This window comes from Orycteropus afer, unplaced genomic scaffold (assembly GCF_000298275.1).
Source record: "Orycteropus afer afer isolate SDZICR_OR568_19922 unplaced genomic scaffold, OryAfe1.0 scaffold00231, whole genome shotgun sequence".
In the NCBI taxonomy this organism is placed as follows: Eukaryota; Metazoa; Chordata; class Mammalia; order Tubulidentata; family Orycteropodidae; genus Orycteropus; species Orycteropus afer.
Genome location: NW_006921818.1, coordinates 3,624,964 through 3,643,151, shown reverse-complemented (window position 1 = coordinate 3,643,151; position 18,188 = coordinate 3,624,964). Strand labels below are relative to the sequence as shown.

General features: G+C 40.8%; 1 pseudogene; it reads right to left on the bottom strand.

Annotated features, from left to right (window-relative positions):
• LOC103203823 overlaps nucleotides 1–18,188 on the bottom strand; it is a 102,228-nt pseudogene that overhangs the window by 55,170 nt on the left and 28,870 nt on the right.

Here is an 18,188-nt window from a genome sequence, read left to right as displayed (position 1 = left end):
TTTCATTGGGTACTTAGATATTTATTATTGCTATGTCCTCTTGTTCAGTCAATCTTTTTATCATTATATAGTGTCCTTCCTTGTCTCTTATGGTGGTTTTTGTCTTAAAGTCAATTTGATCAGAAATTAATATTGCCACTCCTGCTCTTTTATGGTTGCCATTTGCTTGCTATATGTTTTTCCAACCTTTGATTTTTAGTCTATTTTTGTCTTTGTCTCTAAAGTGTGTCTCTTGTAGACAGTATATTGATGGGTTATGTTTTCTTAACTAGTCTGCAACTCTCTGTGTCTTGAGTGGTTTATTTAATCCATTGACATTCAGTGCAATTATCAACAAGTATGAATTTGTTGCTGTCATTTTGTTACATGCTTTTTTGTGCTGTTGCTGATTTTTTTTGTTCCATATAATTTCTGTGCTGAGCTTGTTTTGTTTATGAATCATGTTATCACTTTCTTTGTTGCTATTGTTTTAGTATTTGCTAAATATTTGTGCTGGTCCTCTTTTTAATTTTTACGTGAAGTTTTATCATTTTTCTTTGAGGTTACCCTGTGATTTATATTTTTCTTTGAGGTTACCCTGTGATTTATAATTTTCTTCCCAAGTTTAGAACAGTCCTCTCTATCTTGCAGTTGTCTTGACTTCCCTACCATTTAGAAGTTCTGTAACTACACAATTTTATCCCTATTTTTGTTTTGTAGTTGTCCTCATTTGTCAATTGATGTCTCTGGTTCCCTATTTATAATCTCATAGGCTTATTTACTTTGGGTACTTCCATAACTGAGTTGGTTTCTGGGTTATGTCATCATATGCATTAATGGTTGGTTTGCTGTTTTTGGTTCTTTGTCCAAAGGACTCCCTTTAGTATCTTTTGTAAGGTTGGTCTAGTTTAACAAATTCACTTAACTTCTACTTATCAGGAAATGTCCTAATTTCACCATGATATTTAAGGCACAATTTTGCTGGGTGTATAATTCTTGGTTGGAAATTTTTTTCTTTCAGGGTTTTATATATACTATCCCATTGTCTTTTTGCCTGAATGGTTTCTGCTGAGAAATCCGAGCTTAGTCTTACTGGTTGCCCCTTGTAGATAACTTTTCATTTTTCCTGTGCTGCTTTTAGGATTCTTTCTTTGTTTTTGGTTTGGTGAGTTTGATGATCATATGTCTTGGTGATTTTCTTTTGGGGTCTACCCTGTTTGGGATTCATGATTTCTTCAATGGATATATTCTCATCTTTTATCATATCAGGAAAATTCTCCTCCAACAAAACTTTGACAATTTTCTCTGTGGTTTTATTTGTCTCTTCCTGTGCTGAAATTCTGATTACACACAGAATTTTTTTTGATGGTGCCCTACATGAATCTTAGGCTTTCTTCATTTTGTTTTGATCTTTTTTCTGATTGATCCCTTTTCAAAGAAGTATTAAGGTATTTGTCTTCAGTCTCATTAATTCTGTCTTCCATTGATTCAGTTCTACTCATTTGCTTGTTCAATGTGTTATCTATTTCTGAAAATTTAGTATTAATCTTCTGCATTTCTATCTGCAGATTTTGCATCATTTCTATTTTTTCATTTATTTTGCCATTTTTGCCCTTCTATTATCTTTCATATTGTTCTAGGGTTTTGTTTGTGTTTTCCTTAATTTTGTCAGTGTTTTCCTTGATCTCAATCCATTGAAGGTACCTAACTATAATTCTTTTGAATTCCTTATCAGGGAGTTCCAATGCTGCTTCTTCCTCACGGATGTGTTCTGGGTCTGTATCCTTGTCCCTTGTTTCTTCTGCTTTATCTTGCTTCTTTTTGTGGCCTGTGATGCTCTGTTGTCTCCAAGACATTGTGACATTTTTGTGTTTATATTTAATTGGTGATTGTATGTTGGAGTGACTTGCCCAAGATGTTCATTTTCTTTCTTTTGTTTGGATGTTATCTATGTAAGCAGGATACTCTACTCCTCTATTCACTAGTTGGCAGCACTTATACACTCAACACCTGTTTCCTTTCCCATTGTCAGCCTCCCATATGTTGCTACTGTCCTGGTCAAATGGAGACTATTCTTGTCCCTGGAATCTGAATGAGAATGCTGTCACTTTAATATCTAAAATGGCTGCAGCTTATAAACACTTAAAATGGCTGCACCCTTGGTCATTTTAAATATCCAAAATGGCTGTAGTTTGTAAACATTCAAAATGGCTGCACCCCTGGTCACTTTAAATATCCAAAATGGCCACCTCTTGTAAACAATGAAAATGGCTGCACTCTCCAGACAGCCGAAAGTCCACATCTCAGGTTATCGTCCTCTTTGATGTTTCCTTTCCTAGTCATCAGCCACTAGTGCAGTCATCCTTGCAGCTCTGGGCAACCAGGGCTTATCTTCAGGTCAACTCTCAGGTTCCAATACCACTTGGAAATATTCAGGCTGTTGGTGCCATCAGAGTAGCTGACAGTCTGCAGCTCCATCCATCTCTGTACTCACTGTTTTCATTCAGGTTTTTCCACTAGTGCATAATGTACTTCTGTATACTTCCTTTCAAACCTCAGGGCTCCAGTATTATCTTCTGTATCTCTTTCAACTGGTTTCTCTTTTCTTTGTTGAAGGTCTGTGTAGCCTGTCTGCCTATTCCACCATCTTACCAGAAGAACAGGATTGATCTTGAAATGTTCTTTTGACAATGAATGAATGCTATTCCTCTTTAATTCATCACTCCCTGAATAGCAGACTATATAATTGTCTAACTCAAAATGGCCAATACCAGTGCATTTCATCTTATTAATGCCTAGAATATTGATCTTTATGAGTTCCATTTAATTTTTGATGACTTCCAATTTTCCTTGATTTATACTCCATACATTCCACATTCTGACTATTAATGGATGTTTGCAGCTGTTTCTTCTCATTTTGAGTTGTTCCACATAAGCAAATGAAAGTCTGGAAAGCTTTACTCCATCCATGTCATTAAGGTCACCTCAACTTTGAGGAGACTTCTCTTCCCCAATCATATCTTGAGTGTCTTCCAACCTGAGGTGCTCATCTTCTGGTACTGTATCACACAGTATTTCACTGCTGATTGTAAGGTTTTTAGTGGCCAGTTTTTTTTTTTTTTTCCCCAGAACTGGACCTGGCCATGTCCTTCTTCCTAATCTGTCTTAGTCTGGAAGATTCATTGAAACATGTCCACCATGGATATTTGAAATACTGGTGGCATAGCTTCTTTTATGAAAGGAGCATGCAATTCACCACAGTACAAACTGACAGACAGGTGGTGGCACCTTACTTTAGGTAAAGCTAAATTCTCTACCCCACAATTACTATGTAATATTTTCTGTTCTTATGCATAGCTAGGCTTAGTGCTACAGTTCAGATGTTGGAGTTTATGACATCTATTCCTTGAATAAACCTTATTTCTGCTTTTCAATGGAGTATCAACACAAATATTGTGAGCCAGTGCTGTCTTCATAAATTTAGGATATTTGAGCTGGGCTCTTAGGTCTCTTGGGGGGTCTTTCACAGCATTTCTTTGCCTTAGCCATCCTTTTACTTAATTCTTTATTTTGTGACCAGAAATAGAACACTGAATTTACCACATACTTATGGCTGTGATGTTCACGCACTTCCAGATGCAGACTTCAGCTTCGTTTTTCCATCAAATATCCTTGCAGTTCTTGGAAGCAACCTTTGTGAGGTTTGAGTTGTCTTTCTTTTTATTATAGGCTTTATTTGGGACACATTTCTTAAACACTCAGCATGGACTGTTTCTCATTTCAGGGATTCAAAGATAAAGCAGGTGTTGATCTTGCCTCTCACTGGCACTGGGCTCTTCCTCTAAAGTCCAAAGTGAACTTTAAAAAATGCTAGGTATTTTTGTCCATGTCATGAGCGCCACCTGTGTTGTTATATTATGACTGTGCCTCAGCTAGACCTGACCCTGCTTGGCTGCCATTCAGATCATAAGAGAAGAAATTCAAGGGTGGCTGCAGCCTAGTTTCCGCCCCAAATGCCTGCCTCTTATCTTGGTGAATATGCTGGGTGTTGTTGTTGTTGCTGTTAGTTGCTGTTGAGCTGCCCCCTACTTACAGTGACCAATGCAAAATGGGGTTGTTTTGGAGATATATCAATACCTTTCTTCCTAGTCCATCCTAGTATAGAAACTCTGTTGAAATCTGTTCAGTATCACAGCAACATCCAAGCCTCCACTGACAGACTGTGGTGGCTGTGCATAGAGTGATTGGTTGGTAATCAAACTCAGGTGTCCCACAAGGAAGGTGAGAATTCTATCACTGAATTGCCTGAAACACGAGCAACCGGCTCCTCCTTGTTTTCTTTTATCAGAGTCTGATTTTGACACTTGCCTTGGTGTGTCAACCTAAAGATACCTCTAGACTTTAGCAATAACTCCCAGCATGTCTCTTTAGGAGGGGAAGTGGGAGTGTGGCTAGCTCAATCTTTCCTCAAGAGTTCACCTGCCAGGTAGGGATGGGTTAGGCGTAGGCTATACCACAATAAGGACTAGGGAGGGGAAGGAAGCAGATAGGAGTGGGGCTGGCTGTTATCTAGGACCCTCCAAAGGGCCTGAGAAGATCTCAGTAGGTCAAGGTTCTCTGTGGACCAAGGATGGAGTGAAGGGAATGCCCTGGACCCTGGAGGTGGTTGTTGGTGGAGTCATATCATGTCATGCCATGGGTATTATAGTACCTCTTCTCCATAGCTTTTTCCTCTCTCCCTCTTGACATTGATTTTTTGTGCCTGTCTCCTTCCCTATACCCTCCCATGGTGTTCTTCCCTTTGCATTCACAGTTGTTGAGGCTTTCAAAGGGAGTAAGCAGGGCTCTGGTGCCAGTTTCAGCAAAAGCTGTGGAATCATAAAATGAGAGTGCTGTTGGGGTCCCTGGGTGGTGAAGATGGTTAACATGTTCTGCTGCTAACTGAAACATTGGAGATTCAAGTCCACCCAGAAACATGTTGGAAAAAAACTTGGTGATCTATTTCTGTAAAATGAGCCATTGAAAATGCTATGGTGCACAGTTCTACTCTGACATGCATGGGGTCACCATCAGTTGGAGTTGACTTGGTGCACCTAGTGGCAAATGGTCAGAGATCTGAGGGGCTATGTTACCCCAAATCTTGCCTACCCCCAATCCTAAGTGACAACCTGGGCTTATACTGAGTTTCTGCTCTTGGTGGGTGCATTGAACAGATGAGGTTGCTGATCGTTCAAAAGAACCATCAGCTGGGAGGCCTGCTCCTGAAAAACTGCTCAGGAAAAGGACATGTAGTAGCTTTGAGGACACTGCATTCTGTCTGGGGATTCAGTGGCATTCCCAACATTCATGTGTCAAATGGTCAGTAGCGGCTGTATGAAGAGATTTCTGATGGTTGTGGATACAACCTAGGGCCCAAAGTGATTTTGAGGTGCTATAGTTTGAAAACCTCTCCTGAATGGCCCCTTACATGTAGCACTAGGCTGATAGAAGGTGTTTGTATAAGTTGAGGCAACTCGTGACTGAGCCCAAGTTCAAAGTCCTGATACCTGCCAGCCAACCCTTTGTGTCCCCACCTCTTTCCTAGATTCAGAGATTTCAAGATCCTTTTCATCCTCTCCATTTGGTCTTCCTTTCTGGTCACCTTGCAGGCCTCTTCTGCCGTCCAGCCCTGAATAAGATTCTTGAATGTGGTTGTCACTTGGCTTCTGTGGGTGGATGATCTGGGGTTGACCCCATACACCATCTCCGCCTCTCCCAATTCTCTTCTCCTCTTCTCTGTTCTGTTGTTGGATCTGACAGTTTAGAAAACAGGTGCCACTGCCTGGAAGATAGAGAGGAGAAATAGTGTGGAGGATGAGAGAGAAGGAATAAACCAAAAGGATGATTAGTAAAGGTTATTCCAACAGCACAAGACTGGCGTTTTCTTCTTGCATTTTCTGGTTCCCTTTTAGGTGATGAAGTGTAAACCACTGTTAAATACCTTCAGTGGACATAAGGGAACCAAGTTAAAGTTGCAGAGGCTTGGGGAGGAGGAGTTGGCATAATTTCAAAGGTGTCTCATTGTAGGTGTCCAATTAAAGATGTACAAGGTGTGTGTGTGTGTGTCCATGTATGTGTGTGTGAGGGAATGTCTAAGCAGTGCTGAGTACATAGCAGACACCTGGATTGTGGCTAATTGTCTTAGAGCAAAAGTGGTTTTTGAGGATGTCACTAGGGATGTTGCCATACAGTTTTAGGTGCTAGCAGTTAAGGAATAAAACAGTAAGTTTAGTGAGGGTGGTGGTGGTGGGAGTGGTTATTTAGGATTTTAAGAATACAAACCAAACCAGTTGCCTTCAAGTCAATTCTAACTCATGATGATTCCATGTATGCAGATGTGATGAGCCCCGAATGTAAAATGAAAGTAAATTAATGCAAGGTTGTAGCTCTCAACAAATAATCACTTACGGTGTTTTTTATAAACTTTAATTATATGGCAATTAGGATAGAGAAAAAAAAGTGAAATTCCATCTTGGACTAGTTCCCCCTAAAAAGGTCCTTGTCCCTGGAAAGACAAAGAAACTTGTATGCCTGCATAGCCCATTGGTACACTGTAGGTGAAGGGAACAAAGGGACAAAGGGCTCTGGAGTTTATACACCTTGTACCTTAGACTAGAGGGATTTATATGCTGGGATGCATAGGAAGAGGGGGAAGGGAGGAAGAGGAGGTGCCCCTTGACACGGCTTGGGCTCAGTGTGTGTGATAGTCTTGTGGTCAGCCTTGCTGGCATCAAAGAAAGAACATTTCCTCCCTTTATAGAATCTAAGATTAGATCTTGCCAGCATGCAATTTTATAGTTAATTATATCCCTTACCACTAAGGCACTAGAGGAAGAAGTCTATTTCCCCTAGGGTACATTCTTTCAGTAAAATTTCAGTGTAAAATCATGCAGTTGCTTGTTGTTGTTGTTAAGTGTGGTCAGGTTGGCTCCAATTCATAGCAACTTATGTACAACAGAACAAAACACTACCCAGTCCTACATTATCCTCATAATCCTTCCTATGCTTGAGCCCATCATTGCAGCCACTGGGTCAACACATCTTGTTGAGAGTCTTCCCTTTTTTTGCTGACTCTCCACTTTACCAAGCATGCTATCCTTCTCCAGGGAATGGTCCCTTCTAACAACATTACCGAAGTAGATGAGACAATGTCTGGCCATTCTGACTTCTAAGGAGTATTGTGGCTGCACTTCTTCCAGGACAGATTTGTGAGTTCTTCTGGCAGTCCATGGTACTTTCAGTATTCTTTGCCAACACCCTAATTCAAAGGCATCAGCTCTTCTTTGGTGTTCCTTATTTATTGTCCAGCTTTCACATGCATATGAGAAAAACAAAACAAAACAAAACAAAAACTCACTGCAATTGAGTTGATTCCATTGAGTTGAATAATTAAAGTTTTAAGTACCTATGATTCTGACTCATAGCAACTGCCATTGGATTTCCAAAGTGGTAAATCATTACAGAAGTAGATGCCCCATGTTCCTTCCACAGAGCAACTGGTGGGTTTGAACTGCCAACCTACTGGTTAGCAGTCAAATGCCTTATCCACTATGCCACCAGACCTCCATATGCATATGAGGTGATTGAAAATACCATAGTTTGGGTCAGGTGCACCTTAGTCTTCAGTGAGATCTTTCCTCCTTAACAACTTAAAGAGGTCTTTTGTGGCAGATTTGCCCAGTGCAATGTTGTTGTTAGGTGCCGCCAGATCAGTTCTGACTCATAGCGATCCTATGTACAGCAGAATGAAGCACTTCCTGGCCTTTGCCATGCTCACAGTCCCTGCTATTCTTGAGCCCATCATTGCGACACTATTTCAATCCATCTCATTGAGGGTCTTTCCCTTCTTTGCTAACATTTACTGAAGACTGTAGTCTTTGATCTTCATCAGTCAGTGCTTCAAGTCATCTTCACTTATAGCAAGCAAGGTTGTGTCATCTGCATGTTGCAGGCTGTTAATAGTTCTTCTTCCAATCTTGATGCCACATTCTTTTCCATATAGTCCAGCTTCTTGGATTATTTGCTCAGCATACAGATTGAATGTTATTGTTGTTAGGTTGAGTTGACTCCAACTCACAGTGACCCTTTGTACAACAGAACAAAACACTGCCCAGTTGTGTGCCATCCTCAAAATCCTTACTATACTTGAACTCATCATTGTAGCCACTGTGTCAATCCATCTTGTTGAGGGTCTTCACTTTTTTCACTGAACTTTACTTTACCAAGCATGATATCCTTTTGCAGGGAATGGTCCCTTCTGGCAACATGACTAAAGTAGGTGAGATGAAGTCTGGCCATTCTCATTTCCAAGGGGCATTCTGGCTGCACTTCTTTCAGGATAGATTTGTTTGTTCTTCTTGAATCCAATGGTATTTTCAGTATTCTTTTGCCAACACCATAATTCAAAGACATAAACTCTTCTTTGGTCTTCCCTATTCATTGTACAGCTTTCACATGCATCTGGTGATTGAAAATACCACGGCTTGGGTTAAGTGCACTTTATTCTTCAAAGTGATATCTTTGCTCTTCAGCACTTTAAAGAGGTCTTTTGCAGCAGATTTGGCTAGTGCAAGATGATGGCTGATTTCTTGATTACTGCTTCTGGGGGTATTGATAGTAGATCCAAGTAAAATGAAATCCCTGACAACTTCAATCTTTTCTCCATTTATCATGAGGTTGCTTATTGGTCCAGTTGTGAGGACTTTTGTTTTCTTTATGTTGAGGTGTAATCCATGCTTCAGACTGTAGTCTTTGATTTTCACAGTAACTGCTTCAAGTCATCTTGAATTTTCAGCAAGTAAGGTTGTCATCTGCATATTGCAAGTTGTAAGTCTTTCTCTAATCTTGATGCTACGTTCTTCTTCACGTAGTCCAGTTTCCCGGATTATTTGCCCAGCATACATCCTTTCACCAAAGGACATAGCCCTGATGCACTCCCTTCCTGATTTTGAACCATGTAGTATCCTCTTGTTTTGTTTGAATGACAGCCTCCTGATCTATGTACAAGTTCCTCATGAGCACAATTAAGTGCTCTGGAATTTCTATTCTTCACAATGTTACCCATAATTTGTTATGATCTACATAGTTGAATGCTTTTGCATATTCAATAAAACACAAGTAAACATCTTTCTGGTATTCTTTGCCTTCAGCCAAGATCCATCTGACATCAGGAATGATATTCCTCATTTCATAACCTCTTCTGAATCCACCTTGCATTTCTGGATGTTCCCTGTCAATATACTGCTGCAATCATTTTTGAATTGTCTTCAGCAAAATTTTGCTTGCATGTGGTATTTGTTACACATTTTTTTTTTTTATTAGGATTTGGGTGAAGATTTACAGAGTAAATTCACTTTTCATACAGCAGTTCACATATACATTGTCTCATGTCATTGACCAAAATTTACAATGCAGCAGCTCCCCTTCCACTTCCTCCCCATAGTTACCTCCTCCCAGTGTCCATCCCTTCATACTCTTCTGTACCCTGAGCTATCTCCCTGTGGATAAGCAGCCCTTCCTTCTCCCATGATTGTTCTCTCCAGGGCGTGTGTCTACTTGAGGTAAATGTTTAACTCACATTGCATGTGGTATTAATGATATTTTTCAATAGTTTCCACATTCTGTTGGATTCTTTGGAACGGGCACAGATATCGATCTCTTCCAGTCTATTGGCCAGATAACTGTCTTCCAAATTTCTTGGCATAAATGAGTAAGTGCCTCTAGTGTTGCATCCCTTTGTTGAAACATTTCAGTAGGTGTTCTATCAATTCCTGGAGCCTTATTTTTCACCAATTCTTTCAGTGCCCCTCAACTTCTTCAGTATCACTGTTTCTCGATCATATGCTACCTCCTGAAATAGTGGGACATTGACCAGTTCTTTTTCGTACTGTGACTCCATGTATTGAACCTTCCATCTTCTTTTGTTGCTTCTTGCATCATTCAATATTTTGCCCATAGAATCCTTCAATATTCAACCTGAGGGTTGAATTTGTTCTTCAGTTCTGTCAGCTTGAGAAATGGCGAGTGTATTCTTCCTTTTTAATTTTCTAACTCCAGATCTTTGCACATTTCATATTTTACTTTATCTTCTCAAGCTGCCCATTGAAATCTTCTGTTCAGTTGTTTTATTTCAGCATTTCTTCCATTCAATTTAGCTACTCTACTTTAAAGAGCAATTTTCAGAGTCTCTTCTGACATCCATTTTTGTCTTTTCCCCCTTTCCTTTTTTTTTTTTTTTAATGACCATTTGCTTTCTTTATTAATGATACTCTCGATATCATCCCACCTCATGTCTGTTCTTTGGTCATTGGTGTTCAGTGCATCAAATCTAGTCTTCAGGGTCTCTAAATTCAGGTGGGATATCGTCAAATTTGTATTTTGGCTCTGGTGAACTGGTTTTAATTTTCTTTAGCTTCAACTTGAACTTGTATAGGCGCAATTGATGGTCTGCTCCAGAGTCAGCTCATGTTCTTGTTTTGATTTCTCCATTGCCTATTTCCATAGTTGTAGTCTATCTGATTCCTTTTTATTCCATTTGGTGAGGTCCATGTGGATAGCCAATGTTTATGTTGTGGAGAAAGATATTTGCAATGAATAAATTGTTGGTCTTGTAATATTCTATCATGTGGTCTCCAGCATCATTTCTATCACCACTACCATATTTCCCAACTACTGATGATTCTTCTTTGTTTCCAACTTTTTCATTCCAATCACCAATAATTATCAAGATATCTTGATTGCATGTTTGGTCAATTTCAGCCTGCAGACATTGGAAAAATCTTCAATTTCTTCATCTTTGGCTTTAGTAGGTGGTGCATAAATTTGAATAATAGTCATATTAACTGGTCTTTCTTGTAGGCAAATTGATATTATTCTATCACTGACAGCACTGTACTTCAGGATAGATCTTGAAACTTTCTTTGTGGCAATGAATGCAACACCATTCCTCTTTTTGTCATTTCAAATGTGTCATTCCCAATGTAGTAGACCATATGATTATCTGATTCAAAACGACCAATACCAGTAAATTTCAGCTTACTAATGCCTAGCATAAGGAGCTCTAGTGGTGTTGTGGTTAAGGCATTTGGCTGTTAACCAAAAAGTTGGTAGTTTGAGTCTACCAGCCACCCACAGAAGAAAGATAAGGCAGCTTGCTTCCATGAAGATCTGCAGCCTTGGAAACCCCATTGGGTTACTAAGAGTTGGAATCTACTTGGTTGCAGTGAGTTTTTTTTTTTTTTTTTTGAATGCTTAGGTTATCAATCTTTATGAATTCCATTTCATTTTTTACAACTTCCAGTTTTCCTAGATTTATACTTTGTATCTGCCACATGCCAATTATTAATGAATGTTTGCAACTGTTTCTTCTCATTTTGAGTCATACTGCATCAACAAATTAAGGTCCCGAAAGCTTTACTCCATCCTTATCACTAAGGTCGACTCTGCTTTGAGGAGGCAGCTCCTCTCCAGTTGTATTTTGAATGCCTTCCAACCTGAAGGACTCATCTTCTGGCACTATCTCAGATAATTTTTAATTTCTAGTCATAAAGTTTTCCAGTAATATATCAGGCAGTGTTTCACTGCTATTCATAGGGTCTTTAGTGACTAATTTTTTCAGCAGTGAATGGCCCCGTCCTTCTTCCAGTCTGTCTTAGTCTGGAAGCTCTGCTGAAACCTGTCCACCATGGATGACTCTGCTGGTACTTGAAATACTAGTGGCATAGTTTTCAGTTTCACAGCCACATGCAGGCCACCACAGTACAACAAACTGACAGATGAGTGGTGGTAGGGGTGAAAACCGCTTCTGCTGCCTTGCAGAGTGAAACGACTCCACAGGGTTTTCATTGGGTGAGACATTTGGGAAACAGATTGCCAGGCCCTTCTTTCTTCTTATGGTGCAAAAATTGTAATATATTTTAAGTATTTACATTTAACAAAATTACAGTCATACAAACACACTTACAAAGCCCATCAACTGGAGGGCACACAATGACAACAACAGGGAAAAAAAGCTCCTCTGGCCCTCCTTGTAATTGATTCTACGTTTGATTTCATTATTGTTAGTTGCTGTTGAGATGGTTCTGACTCATAGAGACTCTGTGTATAATGGAATGAAACACTGCCCAGTCTTACTCCATTTTCACAATCATTTCTATGCTTGATTCCATCATTACAGCCACTGTGACAATTTCTCTTTTTGAGTGTCTTTCCTTTTTTCTCAGACCCTCTACTTTACAAAGCATGATGTTTTTCCCCAGGAACTGGTCCCTTCTAACAACATAACCAAAGTATAAGAGATGCAATCTGGCCATTCTTGCTTCTAAGAAGCTTTCCTGCTACAATTATTCCAAGACAAATTTGTTCATTCTCACATTTCATGAGATTTTCAATATTATTTGCCAACACAACAATTCAAATGCATCAGTTTTTCTTTGGTCTTCCTTATTCATTGCTCACTGTATATTTAGGCCTTCTAAATCCCTTTCTGGATTAAGGAAAAGAAGATATAAAACATACATGCATCCTAGAGGAAAAGGAGAGAAGACAAGGGAATAGAAGGATGTTTCCTCATCCATAAAATAAAGAGAATAATTGCTGGAGTTGAATTGAGAAATAGAAACAATAATCTATGTGAAATCACTTTGTAAAGTGCTTTTGTGCCAGTTTTATTACTGTATTCTAGGCCGAGTGGAGGGGAAGGTAGATTGCACACATGAATAAGTCACAATGTCTGTCCCTGAGGAACTTGTAACCTTATAGAGGAAATAGACATATGCTGGAGTCCCTGGATGGTACAAACATTTGACATGCTTGGCTGCTAACAGAAAGAATGGAAGTTCAGTTCCACCTAGGAGTGCCTAGCAAGGAAGTACTGGCTACTTACTTCAGAAAAATCAGCCACTGAAAACCCTATGGAGCACAAGTCTACTCTGACACATGGAATCACCATAAGTCAGAACTGACTGGAAGGCAATTAGTAGACAGATGCTAGACATATACTAACCAAAAGCAGAACCAAACTCATTGGCCAGGCCTTTCTTTTAAGGTGTCTTTGGGTAGACTTGAACCTCCAACTTTTTAGTTAGTATAAGCTGAATGCTTAACTGTTTGTGCCTAGGAACTATTACAGGAGCCAAAATGGAAAGAGGTGTTAGAACTACTATTGATTAATTTAAGAAGTCCAAACAGAAAAACAGTGTCATCTCGTTAGCTGGATTTTCCCATTTTGGTTATATTACTAATTTAAAATGGTAGCTATAAACTTTATGTGGGGCATATTGAATATCAAAGTCCTAAAAATAACAATCTCTTTGACCCAGAATCCAACTTGTATGAATTTATCCCACAAGACAATTAAGTGACAAAGATGTTTGTTGGTGGTTGTTAATTGCAGTATGATTGATGAGATGAAACAAGTAGAAAAAACCTATGTATCCAGCTGTTGGGGACTGGATAAATTATGGCATGTCCAGACACTTGAGTCTATATAGTTAGTAAAAGTGATCATGAATCATAAACTTTACCATCTACAGGGGCCTGGTAGGTAACATGCATATATGAAGTTGGCCTATCTTCGGGGTGGGGACTGACAGGGACTATGGCAGTTTGGGCTGTGAAAACGACAAGTAAAGAAGGTGGCAGATACTTTGTTCTATTGGGCTGTTGACTGTGTGGAAATGTATGCCCAGCATTGCCAGACTCTCCTATTTATTTATTTTCATACAATAAACTTTTTACATGATCTAAGATGGAAAGGAGGAGGATTTGTTTGTCTTTCTGGGCTTTGATTTTCTTCAGACAGAATTCCAGCCCCTTGCCCTCTAGCACATAGCCTTCTGCTCGTCCACACTGGCCTGGCCTTGAAGCGATACATGCAAGAAACTTGCCCTGCTGGAAGTGCTCCTCCAGAAGACTTTATTTTGGTGACTTTTTTTCTTTCATTGTAATTTTTTCCTGAACATTCTTGGATCACTTTTTGTTTAAAATCTTTCCCTTCTCGGGAGTCAGTTTGGCCCCTTGTTGCAGCCCAGGGACAGCACAGTGGGGTTCGTACCACTGCCAGTAGTGTCCTATCAATGAGCACAATGCAGTTCTTCACCGGGGTCGTGGTGAGGACTGACTCGTTATTGGATCATTGTAGACAACACTGATGATCCTTGTTTTGAGAGTACAGGAGAAGTACAGGAGAGTCTCAGGAGAAGTTCTCCACATCCAGCCTCAGGGCAAAGTACTTCTTGTTGCCTCCTCTCACATGAACTGTATGTATACAGAGGGGGCCAGTCTTAGTGTTGGCATCTGGATGTCCCAACTTCTACTTCTACTTCTTGTTAAAGAGGCTTCTTTTTCCTTTGGTCTTGTGGTGCTTGTGGTACTTGTGCCATATATATAGGGAGTGACTTGACAACAGCTAACAATAACAGTTCTTAACTGGAGCTTAACTGTACATGTATGTGTTCATCTCCTGAGTTAGCAAGTAAACTCCTAGAGAGCAAGGATCTTATTTAACTTTATTTTTGGATGGGTCTATCACAGTGCCTTGTACATGTGGATGTTTCATAGTTAAATTCCACTGCCATCGAGTCAATTCTGACTCATAGCAACCCACATTGGGTTTCCGAGGCAGTAAATCTTTATGGAAATAGATTGCCCAGTCTTGCTTCCACGGAGTGGCTGGTGGGTTTGAACCACCAACCTTCTGGTTAGCAGTCAGATGCTTTAGGCAATACGCTACCAGAGTTCCAATTTTGTAATTATTGGGTACTATTTGAGGGTAGGGTAGCTGTTTTCTAATCACCAGACACTCCTCAGAAGGAAGGTTGGGCAATCTACTTCCATAGTGATACCACCTTGGAAACCCAAGGAGGAGTTGCTATGAGTTGGGTCTGACCTGTTGGCAGTGATTTTTTTTTTTTTTTCTTTCTTTCAGTTCTAATCATTTAATCAGGCTATGCTGGATTCAAAAACCCAAACCACAGTATTAAGTCTTTAATGATTGTTTCCATCTTTACCCTGCCTTTTTCCCTTTTTAAAATCCTCCTGGAGTAAATTCCTTTCTGTCACCAGGGCAGGCATGCTGATCACACAGTAATGGCAGTGTGCCTCTCTCATCTTTCTGCCAGTGACTCTGGGAAAGTGCAAGTTGCACACAGCCCATGAGGGAAGTTGTAGGTGGCCTTGTAGTAGACCGTAGAACATCCTAAGGAGTCATTATTTTCCTTGCTAGGAGTGGTTTCTGGTTCTGTGAGCAATTTTATTGTTGTTGCTAGCTGTTGCAGAATAGCTCCCAACCCAGGATAACTCTGTGTACAATGGAAGGAAATGCAGCCTGGTCCCGCATCATCCCCACAAGTGGTGTGGCTTGGACCATTGTGGTCATAAGGTTTTCATTGGCTGATTTTCAGTAGTAGATCGCCAGGCCTTTCTTCCTAGTCTGTCTTAGTCAGGAAGCGCCACTAAAATGTGTTTAGCATCATAACAACATGCCAGTCTTACTGACAGATATACTGGCTGAGAATTGAACCTGAGTCTTCTGCATGGAAAGTGAGAATTCTATTGCTGAACCACCAAAGCAGTTTTTTAAGCTTCTCTCCAAACCAGTCCAGAATTGTAGGGAACACCGTATAGATCAAAGAGCCTGAAAATGAAGGCATGCCTCCCAGGCCCTTGGCTGTGGCAGTAGAAGGGACCATTGTAGACCCCCAGCCCAATGTGATGGAATAACTGTCAAGGAATGTGACTTATAGGGAAAGATACAAAAATGTTATTTTTTAAAAACTATCCTGATTACATTAGTAAAAATGTTAGGATTTGAGTTGGATTCTTAAGGGCAGTCTAGGATTTAGACAGGCAGAGAAAACAGAGAGAGACATTCCAGACATGCCAACAGTGTAAGCAAGGCTGGGGAAAAGTACACTGTGCTTGCCAAATGCTGGTGGCCCTTTGGGTAGGTGAGAGTTTGTGTAGAGGTGTGGTGGGATATAATGCTGGAGACGGCTCGAATGGAGGCTGAGAAATCTAGGGCTGCTGTGTGGGCAGAGGAGCAACAGAAAAGCTGTCTTCAGGGGTAAGTGAGCACAAAAAGCAGCATTGCAGGAAGATGCATCTGAGAGCTGAGCATGGGCTGGATTGGGGTTGAGGCACTACTCCTTATTGTAGTGTTGCTGGAATCAGGGAATGCAGGAGATTGTACACTAGATCGGGGAAGGGAAGGTGTAGGTTGTGAGACTAGGGATGCACTAGGGCAATCAGGCAGCCCCTTCCTCACAGTGGCATAGTGAGGAGCAATCACACTGAAGTCAAGGCCATGGGTGGGCATTGGCCTGTGTAAGGCCAATCCTGCAGGCTCAGCAACTCAGGCTGAACTAACAACAACCCAAGACCATCAACAGGGCAGGACAGTCTCTTGCATTGGGAGAAGACTTGGCCATTACTCAGGAAAACCCAGTTCAAGTACAGGGGTAGGGGAGAACCACAAGGCAGAGCAGGGCCAGGTAACTGGGTTTCTACCATTCTGGGTGTGGGCAGGCTGCTCTAGTGGGGACCAGAAGGCAGAGATAGGCCACCCTACAGGTTTGGGTCTCTGAGCCATGGGTGGAAGACAGCTGCATGTAGTCTCCAGAATTCACCTGCTAGTGGAAGGGAAGTGATCATTCATCTTGGAGACAGATATTACATGTTCTCATGTATTCAGAGCTGAGCCTGCAGGGACTGGCAGTTTTACTGTGAGCCTTGGGACTTACAAGTAAACCAGGATGATGACTTGTTGAGTTTTATAGTTTAAAGAAAACCAGAAGCACTGACAATGGAACCTGTGGCTGTGGTAGGCAGTGAGGAACTACACCCAAGAGACAAGAACTAGAGGGCTAGTCCTCTGGATCTCTAAAGAGAAGAGAAGAAAATGTGGTCAGTGGCTGGAATGGTGATTCATTTTGATCTTCCTTTTGCAAGAAATGTCAGAAGTGAGGCTCTTGTTAATTGATATGATACGAGCTAAATAGGAAAAGTAGTTGAAAAGAGGTGGTGAAAGAAAAGCTTCCGGGACTCGTATTTCTAAATCAGCAGTGCCAGCTGATGAGCATCCAAAGCCTGGAAACAGGAGAAAATGAGGATGCTTCAGATCAGCTCTAGAGACTGGCTGGGAAAGCAGTTCACACTTCAAAAGACTGAAGAAAAATGGAAGTAGTAGTTTTAGGAATCAGATCTTATCTTGGAGATATAGACCCCAACTCTCTGCCTTCGAGTTGATTCTGACTCATAGCGACCTCCCATTGGGTTTCCAAGGCTGTAAATCTTTACAGAAGCAGACTGCCTCATCTTTCTTCCATGGAGTGGCTGATAAGTTCAAATCCTGACCTTTTGGTTAGCAGCCAAATGCCTTACACACTATACAAGAGACAACTAAAATGATTTAAAATAGATCAGTGACCGTGACAATGATCCATGGCTTTGTGGCAGGAAGAAAATACTTCCCTGAGGCAATAGTAATAGCAACATGAACAGCAATAACAGCTAACATTTACTGAGTGGTTTCTGCATGCCAGAAACTGTGCTGGGTGCGTCGCAAGGGTCATCTCACTCAATCCTTGTGTAAGCCTATGACTGCTTTTAGCAATCCCATTTTACAGATTAGGAAATTGAAGATTCGAGAGGTTAGTAGCTTGTTCAGAGGGAGCACTGGTGGTTCAGTGGTAGAATTCTCACCTTCTATGTGCAAGACCTAGGTTCCATTTCTAGCCAGTGAACCCCAAGGGCAGCCACGACCCATCTATCAGTGGAGTCTTGCATGTTGCTATGATGTTGAACAGGTTTCACCAGAGCTTCCAGAGTAAGATGGTTTAGGAAGAAAGGCCTGGGGTTCTACTACTTCTGAAAATCAGCCAGTGAAAACTCTACAGGTCACAATGGATCACGGGCATGGCGCAGGACTTGGCAAGAATTCATTTCATTGTCCATGGGGTTGATATGAGTTGGGGCCTGATTCCATGGAAGCAACAACAACAACAACAACAACTTGCCCAGAGTCACACAGCCAGTAAATCCAGAGCTGGGATTTGAACCTGGGCAGTCTGACCACTGAGAGTGTTCTTTCCAGTTTTGCTCAACTGTAAATATGTTGAACTATGTTTCCCAGTATTTGCTATTAAATGTTTATATATTAGTTATTGCAACTC